A 9,248-nucleotide genomic window follows, 5' to 3' on the forward strand; every position below is an offset into this window, starting at 1 on the left:
TTCTTCCACCCTCCCTGGTCTCTACTGTGCTTAACTTGTGCTGAATACACAGAAAGTATATGCTGATCCACTACAGTTTCTGTGTGTGCTTGTGTAAGAGCTGGATGAATGGATCTCTGACACTGAGATCAAGGAGCGTGAAAACAGAAATAACAGCAAAATTGGATGAATTTTTGAGCTGGATGGAGCGACGGAGGAATGGATTCAGAATGAAAGAGGAGAAAGAGAAGCGAGAGAAACAAAGGAGCAGGAGTGGCAGCAGGAGACGTATGTTCGCTGCAGCTCTCCTCTTCTAACCATATTTCTCTGCCATTACAGACTTTCTCATTCAATTCCCTCGGCTGAAGATGCAAAATTAATTTAACGCTTTTCATTCTCAGCTCATGTACAGCAATCAACCCTGCCTTGTTTTGTCAACTCTCTGCTGAATTCAACAGTAATTCATTATGTGTGCACATTTGTGTGTCTGTGTGTATTTTCCCCATGAGACACCTTGCATTCAAGTCACATTCCTTTTACTGTCTTTTGTGCTTTTGTTATTTTGTGTAATGCCCGCAATGTCCTTTGTGGGTATCCGCCTGTGTGAATCTGGAAGTAAATTTGCAAGTGCAGCATATCAAACAGTTTCTCTGTGTACTCTACATGACATGTTCCCACCCTCACTACTCCCTGACCAAATGATGTAATCATATGCATCATAGACTTGCAATGAAAGCATCTTAACAGAGTGAAATCACAAGGCTGAATATGGGACTTCAACTAAAGACGTTACTGGAAAAAGTAATCCATGAACCTTGATTTCAGACCTTGCTGCTTGCTTTTTTTTTTTTTTCAACGGTTAAACAGTCAAATAGCACCAGAAACTTTTCTTTTTCTATTTTAACATAATATCATTTTCCATCAGAGGAAACACTTGGTCAGATAAGAGAACTGCAGAAGCGTAGTCCCTCTGTGGGTTCCTCGTTGCAAACGCCTATATCTTTATTTACTTCTTTCCCCCCATGATCTACTTTTATCCGCAGCTGTGAACAGAGAGAACTGGTTTGCAGGCTGTTCTTCTCAAAAGCTCCATGCTGTAAAATATTCATCCTTAAACACAGTAGCACTCCTGCTTTGAATGTGCCTGCAAAAAAAAAAAAAAAAGCTGAGGAGGAGGAGGAGGAAGCTGGGAGGGAAATGGAGGAAGGAGAGTTTTGATTGAGTGAAGAGGTCAATACATGTGCCTGAGCACAGAAATAGAGAGTCACTGATGGGTGACTGTGGTTGTGCCATACACAGATGCCGAAAACTGAAAATGCTGATGCACATACTGTAAAAAAGGATTTGTGGCCATTACAGTAGATTACAGCAGATTCATCTCTCTCCCGCCTCTGATTAAAATACTGTAGTTTACTAAATGTGTTTTTCCTGTGTTGTGTGGAGCAGCCCATTAATGTTGGCTGGAGGTTGAGGTTTTGGGCAGAGCTGCACGTGCGGCCAGGCAAGCAAGCAAGCAAGCAAAGCTTTATTCATATAGCACATTTCATTCCAGTTGGAAGCACAGTGTGCTGCACAAAGCACTAACTATCAAGGAAGTTGCAACCACAAAAACTATGTGGATAGTGGTAAAATAAAACATTTAACACAAATTAAAAACACATAAATGATACGTATGAATTAAAAACAATTAAGAAAACAAAACAAGTGAGACCAACAACTGATCAGTAAAAAAGTGTGTAAAACAGAACTATTAAAAAGTATGAATAAAATGTAAGTAATAAAAAATAAGAAATAGTCTGATAAAAATAAGACATATAAAACCATTGAAAGGAATAAAAGTAAAATAAAATGGTAAATTAAGACCAGCAAACCTGACTACTGTTTTCAGTTCAGGCCCATCTCACACTGTGATTGAAATGTGCATTACAGCCTGAGGACGATGAGCTACAGTAACTGCTGGCTGTCACTTTCCCAAAAGATCACAGGTAACACGTAATGTGTCTATATTACTGTAATTCAAACACAACCCACATAGCCTCTCCTATAGAATTAACATAGTTTTGTTCATTCACGGCGCCTGCGCATGTTACGGTCAGGCAGAAAACAGCCTTATTAACTTTATAAGTTTTCAGTTTGTGGTGTTGCATTCAAAATGCTTAGTATTAACAGCCCTATTAACAGCACAGAAGCAAATGAGGGAGAGAAGAGTGCCTTTTTCTGTGGTTAAAGAAATAGCTAAACATTTTCGGAAATACTCTGATTGACTCTGAATGCTCTCTTGCTGCGAGTTATGTGAGAAGACTTTCATGTCTGTATGATAAATATGATGCTGCAGCCAGAGGCCAGGAAGACACAGTAACTTCCTGCAACTGGAGAATTTAGGAAGTTACTGTCATAACCCTCCATAAAACCACAACGTGATCATTCAAGATAAATTTAGGGAGAGAAACGAGATCAAAACGACTGAGGCTGCAGGATCACTGTGTGATTTCTACAAAAGCCACTGGCCCTTGTATATTGCAGAACCGATGAGGGAAATTATCTTAAACTACTTAGGAATAATCAGAAATGCATTTTAAAGTGTTTTGAACGTGTTCAAAGGTTTGAGAAAGTAGATTTCGCAGAGTCCACATGCAAGCTAAAGAATACATGAGCTCTGAGGCCCAGAAATTTACCAAAGCAGTAAATAATGTTTTCTGCTGCAGGGCAGAATTTTATTTGGCAGTCTCATAGGTGAGATTAAACTCTATCATAAAAGCAAAATTTGCAAGCGATTGCATCATCTGTCCACAGGGTTTCAGCTGAGAAAAAGAGCATCCAGGAGGTTAGTTTCCAAAATTAAACATCAAAGTAGGAGATGAGAAAATAATGGTCTGAAACTTAACACCAAAACAGCTGTGGTAGCTGATGTGTTCCAACAACTTTACTTGCCCAAATAAGATGCGATATGAGACTTCAGGGCAATGATAAAACTCTAATCTCATGAGTGTGTGGCAAGATGAATGCATGGCACCTTTAAAGTCAGATATGGCCATGCAAGCTTGCATCCTTGATAGCTAATAAGTATTCAGAGCCTTCCTATGACACTTGAAATTTAGCTCAGATGCCTCCCATTTCTCTTGATCATCTTTTAGATGTTTCTACCCCTTGATTGGAGTCCACCTGTGGTAAATTCAACTGATTGGACATGATTCGCAAAAGCACGCACCTGTCCACATGAGGTTTCACAGCTGACAATGCAGATCAGAGCAAAGACCAAATCATTAAGTGAAGGAACCGCCTGCAAAGCCCAGAGACAGGATTGTGCAGAGGCTACAAAAATACATAAATAAATAAATAAAAATAATTTGCTGTATTGAAAGCATAGTGGCGCAGTGCTTAGCACTGTTGCCTCACAGCAAGAAGGTTCTGAGTTTGAACCCCAATTCAGCTGGTTCTTATCTCTGTGGAGTTTGCATGTCCTCCTAGTTCCTGTGTGGGTTTCCTGCAGGTACTCCAACTTCCTCCCATAGTCCGAACACATGCAGGTTAGGATAACTGACGACTGCCAGTAGGTGTGAATGTGAGAGTGAATCTTGTTTGTCTCTATGCTTGAGGATAAGCGGTATAGCTAGTGGATGGGTGATGAAGGTTCCCAAGAGCACAGTGGCCTGGCTTCCACGATTTAAATAAACAAATGGAAGAAGTGTGGAACAACCAGGACTCTTCTTAGAGCTGGCCGCCTGGCCAGCAATCAGAGGAGAGGGGGCTTGGTTAGAACCAAGAACCCCACAGTCGTTAAGCTCCAAAGAAAATCTCTACAATTCTGTTTTCACTTTGTCATTATGAAGTATTGAGTGTAGACTAATGAGGGAAAATGATTTTATTTTTGCTGAATGCACTGTAGGTTGTTGTAAGTGTTCAAACAAACAACAAACAGGCTACTGTGACAGTTTTTTGTCTCAACATCTTTGGAGTAGGTCTTGTTGCCATGGAAGCAGAACCAGAGTGAACTTCCTCAAACAGAAATGTAAGGTTTGTAATTTCTTGAGAAGATTAATTTGTTCCTAGATTAAGTCTTTGGTTGCCCCGGTTAAACACCTCTCAAATGCATGACATGTAAATGCAGGAAAGGATTATTCAGAGGAGCCTGGTGGAGATCAGCTGGTGAGCTTTTTAACACGCTGGCAGGGATTTGAATCATTTCATCAGAAACTTCAGATTAAATGTTTTAGAATACTAATACATTGCAACATATAAAAATATAAATGAAATAGAATACAACACATGTAATGTAATGTAATATACTTCCCTGGCGCTGTCAATTTTAAACAAGGGTGAGGAGAAGCACAACATCTGCTTTACATCTGCTCTCTCATTCTGCCAACTATTAGGAGAGAGATTAAACGTTTGATCTTTCATGATGTTGTGCCATAATTCATAGTAATAACATCTGAGGGCGAGGCAGTGTCATTGTTGTGAATTCTTTTATCTTCACAAAACATCTTGCTCACATGAAAACTGCACACATATATCACTGTCTGACTTACACACACATTCACACAGCTCACATTAACATGAGCACACACACACACACACACACACACACACACACACACACACAATATAAATTTTTTGCTTCATCCTCAGGACACACCATTTGTCTTGTTCAGCACACCTACAAGTATAATCATGAATAGAGCAACCTTGTGTGTTTCTGTGCATGGACATCCTAGAAAGCCCATGTGTATGTGTGTGTGTGTGTGTGTGTGTGTGTGTGTGTGTGTGTGTGTGTGTGTGTGTGTGTGTGAGAGTGAGTGTGTGTGTGCACTCATGTGTTAAGGCGTGTGTGTGTGGTGTTTGCCTCAGTGATGCATTATTCCTGTCTAAACCCTGAGGACATGCAGCACAGTGCAGCGTTTAAGCTTTAAATAATCTGACAGAGGTTCGACAGGGAGATGCTTGTCTTGGTTGGATTATCGTTTTACAGCGCAGCTCCTCCAACACACATCCAATTAACACTCAAACAAGTGTCAACAGCTGACATCTTCATCATGTTTTGAGTGTGTGTGTGTGTGTGTGTGTGTGTGTGTGATAACACAAAGTCAGTGAAAGCTGTGGATTTCAAAAAATCCAAGAGACAAATAGGAGCATATGAGCTGTCCAAACATATCAGTGCCTGGAAAGCAAATGCCATTAAGTAGCTAATTGATCGAATTAATCTAAAACTTACATGTATTTTTTCCAATGAAAAAAAAATAATAGGTTCATTTTGCAGATAAACCTGCACCATGTGTTCCTCTCTTCATTATCATAATGATTGATTATTTCCAATTATTTTCCTCCTGTGACCATTAAACAGTTTAATCAAATGGTGGCACTGTAAATTCCCTTAATGAATTACTCAGGGGGTGAGGTCTGCTGAGCTCATTTGACGTGGTTGTTTTTGCAGTGGGAGCAGCCATGTGATGAGAGGAGGCTTTTAGGTGTGCGACAGGAAAAAGACACAGAGACAGTGAAGACGCGACGGAGGCCGAACAGCGGCGGAGGAGATTAAATGAAAAAGAGTGGACAAAGAGATAAGTCATGACAGTTTCATGAGACCGAGCTGGAGGTCCCTGCCCTTGAGCTGCACTTCACCATTTGTCCCTGGAGATTTGAGTCAGTGTACTGCAGGTTGGAGCGGAGCACATCGGTTGTGACTGAAAAGGCCATCGGTTCAGTTCCCCCGAGGAATTAAACCGTAATACTTTATTAATAAATGTTAAAGGGTAGCAGAGAGCACTGAAGCAGCTGTGCTAGACAGGAGCACTGCTTTGTGTTTTCAAGTGAATATATACAGCCCCTACACTGACATGTTATATGTCACTGTCCACTCCGATAGTGTCTTATTACTTTTTAACATTGAGAAGTTTCAGTACAGAATTGGAAAAAAGGAACCTGAAGTAGCGATAAACATGGAACTGAGTGGAATCTGTTTTAAGAAACCATTAAAATGATTGTTTATTTTATGAGATGTTGCATTTCATTATAATTTAACTGAAAACATTTTGCATCCACTGGTTGCATCCACATGAAAAACAAATGAGCAGAAAAAACAATTTAAAAAAATGCTGTTGTGCAAATGACTCGTAGGTAAAGAAAAACATTCAGGTGTAAGTTTTTTTTTTTTGGCAGATTGCTGCAGCTTAAACAGAAGAGCCTCTGCAATCTGGCAAGACCCTTTTCCCATCCTGATGTGTCACAGCAAGAGAAGCGCAGGTGTAATTAAAAATGTTAATGATGGCTGCAGGGCTGCAATTCATTTTGATGACAACGCTTGCTCCAGCTCCTTGCTATTGGCTCACTGAAATGGACTCGGACACTTAAATGGAACGGAGCCATCATTGATGTTATTCATAGCACCTGTGCTTTTCCTGCTGTGACAACTCCAAATGTCTTCTCCGAGAACGGCCCGTTGAAAAGTGTAGTTAGTGAGTCAGTACGATACATTTTAGAGTAAAAGCAGTGGATTCTTTTAGTAGCACGTCTCGTCTGTACTACTGTTCTCAGTGAGTCAACATAAGATGCATGTACATGTGAGGAGGGCGAGTGTCCTTCAGTATCACAGCTCTCCTCTGCTTTGCGGCCTTAGCAGATTTGTTTTGTCACTCCGAACGTGTGTGTGTGTGCGTGGGGGGGGGATGTGAAAATATGACATCAGTACAGTACATCAGGCAGACTCAGTCAGCATATTGCTGCACAACCTGTAGACAGATGTACAGTGATTAATCTGTGGTATTTATACAGTATGTTAATCAGTGACAGGAGACGTCGATTTAGATAATAAAAATGTTCATTGAAAATAATGCTGTGTGGTTCCAAAAGATGTTTCCAACTGTTTGATTTAGATTAGTCAGCGCTCACTTGCGTGAATGAGATGCTCACAGGTTCGATCCCCGGCTCCTCCTTAGGCAAAATACTGAACCTCAAATTGCCTCTGAAGCGGTTCCATCAGTGTATGAGTGTGTGTCTATGTGTGGAATGAAAGCGCTGCATGAGTGAATGGGTGAATGTGGCTTCCATTATAAGCGCTTTGAGTGGTCGATAAGCCTAGAAAATGCTCCATCAGTGCAGTCCATTTACAGTGTTTGCTAAGCTCAGCTAAGACTAGCTCATTCACTAACTCATTGTGCTCCTTGACATACATGTAGTACACTGTGTGCGCAATTTCACCAGGGTGGTGGTGTCCCAAATCAAAAAATGATGTTGTGCACTCACACGACGATCGCAACATGTGACCAGGATTATCGCCCGCCTGCCGGCTGCTTTGCTCACTGGACTCGAGAACGAATGTTTTACTGTCCTGTGCGTGCCCTTTGTGTCATGTGACATGGAAGTTATTGTCCTCCCTCCTCAGTCGCTGTTTTCACAAGTTTGAAAATACATTCCTCCCCCTCCAGTACGTAACTAAGTCAGCAACTTTTTAACCGTTTTGAGAGCACCATCCAGGTACTCATTTTGATTCTCTGTTGCTTTGCACTGCATTAGATGATTTCAAGGTTTTTCAAGATAAAGCTGTTTAATGAGAATATGAATAAACTGCTAAACTTTGACTTTTTTTTGTTTGGATATAAAATTATGAATTTTTTTGTTTTTTTTGTGGTTGTTGTAACTCATAACTTTGTAATGGTTAAATCCAATATCTCTAATCGGTAATGGAAGGAATTTTACTCAAGCTTGAAGAGTACAATTGCAATACTGAGTGAGGAGGGGTCTGTACTACGAAGCAATTTCAACACAACCAGAATATCCCTTGCTAACCCGAACAACCGCAATTACGCTAAGTGGTCACATGACGATGGCTATCAACTTGTTAAATCAACCCAGATCTCCCCAATCTAGCCATGAGTGCGATCACATGAAAAGGGGTGGTGTTTGTAGCATATGACCAGTTGCAAACATGGACAAGTCTACTGCAGTGGAGCGGCAGATTTTACAAACAAAGAGCAAACTATGATATTCGACAAATAGACTAAAAGCAACAGCTTAGATGTCTTCTTGTGGCGTGCATGACAATTTTAATCCTATTCTTTCACCTGCAACCCTGGTGGTGTCAAATGGACTTGGGAGCGAATTTCAAAGCGCTAAGTATGTTTACTTTAATTTGTAGTACAGCAGGCATAAGGCAGTTGTGCTTCAATAAGTCTTCAAGTCTCTGTTGTAGGATGGTTATTGGTATGCAAATGTATCACAGTGAAATGACTTTAACATCGCTTGCAGCCAACAGGAAAAAAAAAAAATGAAGTGAAGAAGACGAGAGGGGGCCGAACTACACAGGAGTGAACTCCTGCTGAGGAGCTGGCCCGCTGCAGTAATGAGGGTCGCCCCTTAATGGAACGGGTGGAAGGGGGTGTCTCATCCGACCCTGATGGAAGTGGCAGCTCCCAGCGGGCCACATTAGTACAGGGTATGTGTCAGTGAGTCAATGACAAACTACTGCGTTGCTAATAAAACACAATTATGTAATATATTAATTACTGTGGGAACATGTAATTATTTTCTCTGCTGTGTCGCATTGGCAACGTTCGGCTCAAGAAGCTGACACAGATAAATCATTTCCTCCGCTGAGCATCTATGTCTCCTATAAAAAAATCATCAGACAAAGCCAAAGGGGGTTTCCAGGTCTCTGAACATTCTTGCCCTCCTAAGAGACCCTCTAATGACGTGTGCACCGAGCTCCACGGGGTCTTCTACAAATGGTGATGCCATTTTCCAAGAGAAGTGAATTCAGTAAGTGGTGCTTTTGTACGCGTTGATCTGTTATCTCGAACATGACCTCCGCAGCAGGTGAGGTAGTTTTTCTCTCGCCTCGACAACTGCGATGCCCCTCTGGCGGGCCTCACTTCATGTATAGTGAAATCCTTGCAGATGGTCCAGAATGCGGCAGCCCATCTGGTCTTCCACCATCCCAGAAGGGGGCACATGTCATTCTGCTACTCATCGACCTACACTGGCTACTCACAGCCGCCTGAATCTAATTCAAGTCACTAATGATGCCTTCAGAGTGACTTCTGGATCTGCACTCATTTACTTGAACTCGATCATACAGCCTTATGCTCCTTCTTTACCACTGCGTTCCTCTAAGGAATGTCGTCTGGCTTTGCCATCCCTGCACACAAGGCCATCTCGGTCCAGACTGTTCTGGTTCGTGGTTCCCTGACGGTGGAACAAGCTACCGAATGTTATCAGAGCAGGGGCGTCGCTCTCTATCTTCAGGAATCCCTTGAAGACTCATCTCTTCCGACAGC

General features: G+C 41.6%; 1 long non-coding RNA gene across 1 annotated transcript; it reads left to right on the plus strand.

Moving 5' to 3' along the window:
- Positions 1–7,978: 7,978 nt before the first annotated feature.
- LOC130165966 (uncharacterized) lies at positions 7,979–8,474 on the plus strand. The gene is made up of 2 exons (XR_008827080.1): positions 7,979–8,088; positions 8,221–8,474. It is a non-coding gene; the product is annotated as an uncharacterized LOC130165966 (long non-coding RNA).
- Positions 8,475–9,248: the final 774 nt, after the last annotated feature.

The sequence above is a fragment of the Seriola aureovittata genome, chromosome 3, assembly GCF_021018895.1.
Source record: "Seriola aureovittata isolate HTS-2021-v1 ecotype China chromosome 3, ASM2101889v1, whole genome shotgun sequence".
NCBI classification, from domain to species: domain Eukaryota; kingdom Metazoa; phylum Chordata; class Actinopteri; order Carangiformes; family Carangidae; genus Seriola; species Seriola aureovittata.